General features: G+C 34.6%; 1 protein-coding gene across 2 annotated transcripts in view; it reads left to right on the plus strand.

Moving 5' to 3' along the window:
* Positions 1-331, plus strand: part of LOC119593818 (protein white-like) — a gene marked incomplete in the record, with an annotated part of 20,205 nt that extends 19,874 nt beyond the window's left edge. For both annotated transcript variants that reach the window (XM_037942848.1, XM_037942847.1), the window contains 1 exon segment: positions 1-331.
* Between the last annotated feature and the right edge of the window lie 50 nt (positions 332-381).

Genomic DNA, 381 nt, shown 5'->3' on the forward strand with positions numbered 1-381 from the left:
GTTTCACTTGATATGCCTGCAGACACAAGCATGTATGTATCTGCATACATTGCGCTTTGTACGTGAGATATCTGTTTTCAAGTTGTTGTTTTTTTGTAATGTTACAGAATTAGGATGAAAGCTAAGTCAACCGTATTCATTTTCACATTTATTCCTCCCTTCCTCCGGGGAAAACTATCCAGAGAAGTTTCCAAACATGAAGAGTTACGTGCGTAAAAAATATCCAGTTTTCGCAAGTGTTGATATTTCGTGATACAAAAACTTACAGCTATGCAATCGAATATATATATATTTCTCTTTGATGAAATAAAATGAAGTACATTTAACTTTATATTCTCTTGTAGTTCTTGACCAATGCATATTGAAAACGCACCACACGCG

This window comes from Penaeus monodon, chromosome 32, assembly GCF_015228065.2.
Source record: "Penaeus monodon isolate SGIC_2016 chromosome 32, NSTDA_Pmon_1, whole genome shotgun sequence".
NCBI classification, from domain to species: domain Eukaryota; kingdom Metazoa; phylum Arthropoda; class Malacostraca; order Decapoda; family Penaeidae; genus Penaeus; species Penaeus monodon.